At 37.1% G+C, this 6,000-nt stretch overlaps 1 long non-coding RNA gene across 1 annotated transcript in view; it reads left to right on the top strand.

The window, feature by feature from the left end:
* The window catches only part of LOC103381806 (uncharacterized), a 157,256-nt gene that overhangs the window by 13,706 nt on the left and 137,550 nt on the right, over positions 1 to 6,000 (top strand). Inside the window, exon 2 of the long non-coding RNA XR_521838.3 lies at positions 3,691 to 3,760. This is a non-coding gene — a long non-coding RNA (uncharacterized LOC103381806). The remainder of the gene's footprint in view (positions 1 to 3,690; positions 3,761 to 6,000) is intronic.

Below are 6,000 nucleotides of genomic sequence, written 5' to 3'. Positions count from 1 at the left end.
CTCTTTTCTCTAAAAATACCTGTCATGTTACACCTTCCTCTTAAAACTGTCTCACTGAAGAGTCACACATATCTAATATGTGTTCTGTGTTAACAGTTACAGTGTGAAGTGCACTCACCATTTCCAGGCCACTGAGCAATTTAATACCAATTTAATATGATAAGAAGGCAACAAACTGACAAAATGTTGCTTTGAATTAAAGAAACACTATATAGAATGTGTTAAAATACACATTGGTCTGACTTCAGGACCATTGTAGCATGTGACCTTTTTTTGGGATATTTAATGTTTTATTAAATTCTTTAGATTAAATCCTGGGAAAAGTTTTTTGATCCCTTTACAGTAATTTTATCCAACTTTGTAATAATCTTTTTAACAAAAGATAATAAACATTTTTTATGTTCTTTGAAAATAGCTATTTATTGCCAGAGTTTCCAATATGTTAATGTTATGTTAATTATGTTATGTTATGTTAATAATAATGCCCTCCTGATTTATAGCTACATCTCTTTTTTTTTTAACATTTGGCTTTTCTGGGCATGATTTGTATTTACTGTTGATGATAATATTTTGGCCATTTCAGCCATAATTCTTTGGGATAACAAATAATAATATTATGCAAATAATATTTAATTTACTTACTGGTTGTAGGTGGAAATACGGCAAACATATTAAAATACAACTACTTGGAGCATGGTCACCAAATTATTGCCACCTGCCTGGGACCCTCCTCCACTCTTGGCCCACGTCGTCTGATGAAAATACCAACTGAGTTACATGTCGTGCCATAGTTTCCACTATCCCCACTCTCCCAGATCTGGGGTAATGGCTAAAACAGTGGATACACCCACCATAATCACTCTCTGGGGTCCAGATGTTGTGGTCACAGTCTGTTTTTTCCACTATACCCCCTTTGTATTAAGTGCTTAAGTCTAAACCTAAAGAGAAAACATTTAAACAACATCTTTAGAATCATTTTGATGGGTCAGTGACGTTATGGACAAAAACCTTTTTTTTCCAACTCTGCACCTGAACCTTTTTTTTTTACATTATGTAATGTTTGTTAGCAGGTAGGAACAGTGTGCACATTAAGTGAGGGTGCCGACTCATACTTCTTGACTTGCACAAGACCTGATACGGTTGTTAGTTTGAGTTTTATCTTCAATCTTCAATCCCAGCATCTTCTTGATTAAAGTTTGATGTCATCTGCTGACATTTCCTCCAGTCTCGTCTATGGTAAGGAGACAAACAGGAAGTATTTGTTGAATGCAATTCATGTCACTTAAAACTCCGGACTCAACAGCTGGAGTCAGATCCTTCATGTAGCATGTGACCAACTTTTATGTGGCACTGAAACAGCTGTCTGTCTGAGGGAATCACGTAGTTACACAGTTGTTTTATGGTGCTGTGGATTAACCACACTGTGACTTTATTTCCAAATACAAAGCTACAAACTCCAAAAGACATTGGAACCATTCAGTCATCGCAGGCTGCCTCCAGCTAATTTTTCCCTACCACACAAAGTTTAAAAAAATAAAATGTTTTTGAATTTTAACATGGTTCTGATTTGCCACTTCATTACACAACTTGGACCTTATAAAGTAAGCAGTAATCCGGTAAGATGAATACATCCTCAGATTTATTAGTGTGGTGATAGACAAACCCTGATTCTAATTATTTTCCTACCGTTGTTTGACTTTCAAGTCCCCTATATAGCCCTGTGTTTGAAACATGGAGGGGTGTCAGGCGAGAGGAACTTAAACTTCTGAGTTTTCACCTCATAGCTAAAATGAAAACCTTCAATTGTACCACTATTGTCTTCCCCACGAACTGGAGGAGTATAAGGCAGTGGTCTTACGTCCAATGCATCAAGCGTGCAGCACATGCACATCTGCAAAAAGGACCATTGAGAGGTAACTGTTGCTCAGGCTGCTAGGTTGAAATCACATATTTAGATGTAATTGGTTCTGAAGCTGCTAAAGTACATCAAAACGTGTTCATTTGAGCTATGATTCAGCACTACTTCACAGAACACAGTGAAGTTCAGCACAAGTTCAGTTTAAATTATTCTGGAGTTTGACTCAGTGGAGGCTGTGGAGGGTAGGGTCTGGAAAATGGCAGCAGCAGCAGGCACTGCATTTTTATCTGATGCATATATTATTAACCTCAGTTTGTATCAGGTTATATATGTCTGTATCATTCTTTTTTTGTTTTCCTTCATAGTAAATTTCCATGTACAGTTTTAACACTAAAGTCGCAGAAGTCAGATGTCGCTGAAATATTGATGTGACACATGCTGTTACATCTGAACCTGCAGAGCACATGCAGTTAATTTGAGCAGAAAATACACAGTCTATTAATATGTGTATACCATTAATATTTAGGTGCATCCAGCGTGATGCCATGGGTATGGAAAAAATCACTGGCTTCCATTTGTGTTAACATTATCTAATATGAATAGCTTTTGTGACAATCTGTTTTACCCACACGTGTATCCCTGTGCCCTAACAGTGGATATTTGATTCAGCTAATCTAAAACATATCAGCAAAGTAAGACAAGGCCCACATAATTGGATTAAAGACCCTCACATATGCTCTCTAATCCCTGTGATTTATGGCTTGATCATCAATTGACATTATTCCATGTTCTGTTAAATTAAGACTTGTGCTAATTGCTTACTAGAGACACGATGCTTTTATGCATATCTGTTTTTTTTTCAGTTAGAGCTAGATCAAAACATGTTGCAAAACATTTGACCAGGTATTAGTTATACTATTTAACCTTTTTTTTTTTTTTTTTTTCTCTTGCAGAGCTGATGTTGCATAGGTGTTTGTACGTGTGTGGAGAAGGGATAATACTCTAGTGTGCAGATTGTGTGCATGTGGACAAAACATCCATTCTAAACAAGTGCAACTGTGCACAGTTAATAGTTACCTTCACTGGCTTTCATTGTAGGGATACCTAACAATACAGCATGTGTTACACATTACAGAGGAAGGAAAGGACAGAAATCAACATACCCCCCCAACACACACACACAAACACCCCCCATACACACACCTAAACACATAAATCAGAGCAGGTGCTTCTACACTCAACTGGACTTCTAATTGAAGCCACAGTGGAGCCGGCGGCAGTGTTTGACTCAGTCCACGAACCAACAAAATTCCTTTGTAGTCTGTAGTATCAAGTTCTGTGTTACTGTGTTATCTACATTTTCCTTTTTCTGTCTTTGTATTTTCATTATACAAGAAAAATTTAGAAAAGCCAGCAATTTTATTTCTAGTCATAATTTAATGATCTTCAAATCTAATCTTTAAACCCCATTTTTTTACACCTTTTATGACTTTTATGTGTGATGTACAGCACAGGAAACCTTCTAATCTCTTTGACTGTCCTTTTATGAACCTCTCTGAGTTTGTACTCTTTACAACATTCCCAGAATCTTAAATACAGGCTTTAAGATAAGTACTCCAGAAAATGTTTCGTCCTTGCTTAGAAACCCTAACAATTTTGATTGGCATCACTATGCTCTTTAACATTAACTGAACTGAACTCCTCAAATCTATACTTTCATTTCCTTATCTGTCAATCCAGGTCACCAGCAAGCCCTTTACCTCTTCTACTTGTATGTCATTTAAAACTTAATCTGTGGTCCACTCCTGATCTCCTTCTTTTGATGATTACAGGAAACCTCTGTCTCTGTCCTCCCGGATCCCCTCGTGATTCAACACCGTTTCCTTACCTCAGTGTCCTCTGGTAAGTCTGAATAGCTCCATACTAAAGGCAGTGCAGGGTGTGGGTTTATGAGTGCAGTTCATGATCTAGGCTTATCATCACAGGAAAAGCTGTAAAAAGGCTGAGGGCTTTTTCTGGACCAGAAGGTCCATGGTTCTCTGACTGCCAGGCAGCAGATTGTGTGGGCCTTTCTGGGTCTTGCTTAGATACAGGCAGATGGGTTGTGGTTGAGTTGGTGACTTGCCCAGCAGATTTCCTTCACTATGTCCAAATTTCCTTCACTATGTCATGAAACCGTGATGTCACCTAACGTCCGTTTCATTCTGACTCCAGACGTGAAAGAGAATGAATACATGACTAATTGCAAATTCTGTGTCACAACCTAAATGCAAGCTAATCATTAACCAATTAAAAACATGCTGTGCTTAATCAAATACATTTCTGGTTATCTATTTTAATTTGTCCTGGATGTAACCAGAATGTGAAATGAACATAGACACACAGATAGCACACAAAGTGTTTTCCATTCACCTCACATTGGTTTTGCTTAAAGGTAAGTTTAAATTGTAATTTGCATCCTTTTATTTTGCACTAAAGTAAAAAAAATAGCTCTTCTTATACATTATATCACCTGAACAAAATCAACATGGGACTAGCCTCATTGATGTATATTTCTCATTAAGAAGCTTTTAGTTCCACATTTGATCCCTTGCTTCTTATTTATTCCCTTTCCCAGCCCAAGACTGTTTTAGATTTAAATTTGTACAGTTTTTCTGTTCTTTAGTTTGGCCAAAGTGATTTTTTGATGTAGGTCATTCATAAAAATGATGTCACACTAAGTCACTTCTCTACACATTAGTATTTTTACATTAGTTTACAACAGTGCATTTTCAGTGACATGGGCTACAGTTTGTCAGAATTGCTTTTTAAAAATATTTTGTGCATACATTGTATTTTATGCTGAATATTGTGTGTGTTTGTGTATACTGCAGGAGTGTCTTTCTACTTTAAACCCTTCTACAGTGTATTAGAATGTTGTATTTTGATGAAGCCATGTTGTCCTGTGGCTCTGAAGCAGACAGCGTTATTAGGATAAAATGTTTTGTGGGCAAATTGAACATTTGTTCAAATCACTAGAGGCAGATTTTTCAAATGAATAGTTTAAGAGTTTGGTGGTCTGATCTGTGGTACATTTGAAATTATAGTTTTTTTTTACAATAATAGTGTATTTCATCTTACAATATTTCTTTTTGTTTTGTTAGGTGTGCATAGTATGAGAAAATCCTACAAATTTGCTGTTGCAAAACCACATTTCAGTTTGTCGACAGCAGTAGTTATTTTTTCTACTTTTGTGTTATTGTGTTGGCTTGGAACTATCATCAAGGACTTGGAAATATCATCAAGGTTTTAAATAGTAGTTAATTTATGAACAAAGAGTGATAGCAAACACAGAAGGGGATCACTCCACTTCTGCCTGAAGGAAATCATATGGAAGTTCCAGGAATGTGGGGAATCCCAGACTTTGTTTTGAGCAGTCGGAGATGACTTCCCCCGGGCCTCTACAGGTGGCAGTATAAAGCATCACACCTGGCAACATGGTTGGAAAGAGTAAAACCTATGTGTATTGCATGTGTGAGGTCTGGCATTGTTTGTCATCACATTGGATGGAGGTGGATGAAGAGTTTCATCCTGCCCTGCATGTCCACTTGTGATAATCTGATGCTGACTGACTACCAGCAGGTTCACCTTGAACCTCCTTTTTTGACTAAGTTATCATATTAGCAGAATTTCATTCCTGTTTGATGTACCACATGAATTCTATTCTCTGGAGCAATCAATTGAACTTTGTGTGATGTCATTTTATCAGCTCTTCAAAAACACACTTCTTCCACACAGGCTAGATTAGAGCTGGCAAGTTGTAAAAGGCTCTGAATCCTTCTCTTTGAAACATCTGGTTCGTTTTCATCATCCATTGAATCACATCGATCATGCATCACTAGAATTTTATTGGCTCATCCTTTGGGAAATTCCCGCCTTACCAAGGAAATTGCACAGCGTTTTCAGGTGTATGGGAAATCATTCATGTATAACTTAATTCCAGCTTCTCTTTCTCTCTCATCTGATAGCTTTATGATTAGTTTTACAAACTTGTAAAGAGAGCGAACCTCATGTTGCAATTTGCTAATTTTATTGTAATGCCCTAAAATGTCAGATGGTGCATAAGTTGTAGTCCAATCAAGAGCATGTTCTGTGCCGCTTTT

Source organism: Cynoglossus semilaevis, chromosome 8 (genome assembly GCF_000523025.1).
Source record: "Cynoglossus semilaevis isolate Cse_v1.0 chromosome 8, Cse_v1.0, whole genome shotgun sequence".
Classification (NCBI taxonomy): Eukaryota; Metazoa; Chordata; class Actinopteri; order Pleuronectiformes; family Cynoglossidae; genus Cynoglossus; species Cynoglossus semilaevis.
The sequence above is the reverse complement of the archived record's forward strand: the minus strand, read 5'-3'. Positions and strand labels throughout refer to the sequence as shown.